We start from the raw sequence: 1,475 nt of genomic DNA on the forward strand, positions 1-1,475 counted from the left end.
TATCAAATGTTCCATAGCTAAACAACTTACACTGCTTAAAATACACATCTCTCATGCATTTCTAAACCATTACATTCCAAGGGAAAATTCCAGAAATCAAATGAAGAATTTCTGCTCAACCTCTCGGTCATTAATATTTCCAGCACTTCAATGTCCATAAATCCAATATTTCCTCGGCTAAAAATGCTATTAAGCTCTCAAATTCAGCATGCAGATGCTTGACCAATTGATTAACATTTCTAGCTCAGAATTAAGTTCAAACACGGTTATAATTATCCCCAAAATTCCAGAAATTTCCCAGCTATCCTCGAATGATCATGAATGCAAATTGATTTCATTTCATTTTTATTTTCTTGGTTAGACGAGCTACTTAGCCCCATGCAAGCCTCAATCATCATGTTGTTAGCTAGATAATCATAGGTATCAACTTAGATCATCACAATGTAGAAGATTAGGAACTACATTTCCAATTTATGCTCACGGAAGTTCCATTTCATCAAAACAGAATTTCTTATGCTCCTTAACTCATCATCCGAATGCACAAAATTAACATGCAAAGCCATAGTCAGGTAAATCAACTAGTGATTAGTCGTATAATCCCCAATACAGGTTCAGATTATCAAATTTAAGCAGATTATAACTGCATATCAGTCCAAGCTCGCGGCAGAAATTATTCTACCAAACAGATTTCCCTTTTCTTTCTCATTTCATCATCCGAGCATATAAACATGGCATGCATGTCCTAATCATCATGTTTTCACTTAACTAATCTAAGTTTCGAATTTACCTCAGCTAGGAACTCAGCTCACGCACAAGAAATCTGAAAAAATATTTCTGTTCTCCCTCTCGGCTCTCAGCTCGCTCGTGACTGGAGGTTGGTTTGGATTTCAGTGGTTGCGATTGGTGGAGGTTGAAGCTGGATTGCAGCTGGTTGATGGTGCAGAAATGGATGGAACTCCCATGATATCTCTCCCTCTCTTCCTCCTAGCTCGCGGCCAGAAATGGAAGATGTGTGCAGCTCACAGTTTTCCCTCTTGCTCTCGGATGAAGCTGATCTCCCTCTCTCTCACTCTTTCGCGTCGATGTTAACGAGGTGAAGGTGAAGTGTGGTGGTGTCGCGGTATTGAGGAAGGAGAGAAAATGGCTTGCGGATGGAGGAGGTTGAGTGCATGAGAGGGTTGAGTGTGGAATTGGAGGAGAGAGTGCATTGGCCGGATAAGGTGGTGAGTGATCATGCTGTCCGAAAATGTGTTTGGATTGCATGGTCATTTTGAGATTGTATGGAGGGCATTTTAGTCTTTTCACATCTCCTCCTAATATCCACTTAAGTTCCTTAATTCTAGCTTAACTCCAAAATTTTTTATCCCGAATATAGATTAAGCTCCTAATAATACACTAATCTTGCAAGGCTTCAATTATCGTAATTTCATTGTCCTAAAAATAATTATGAAGGTCCTAATCTAAAAATGATTTCG

Source organism: Coffea eugenioides, chromosome 5 (assembly GCF_003713205.1).
Source record: "Coffea eugenioides isolate CCC68of chromosome 5, Ceug_1.0, whole genome shotgun sequence".
Lineage (NCBI taxonomy): Eukaryota > Viridiplantae > Streptophyta > Magnoliopsida > Gentianales > Rubiaceae > Coffea > Coffea eugenioides.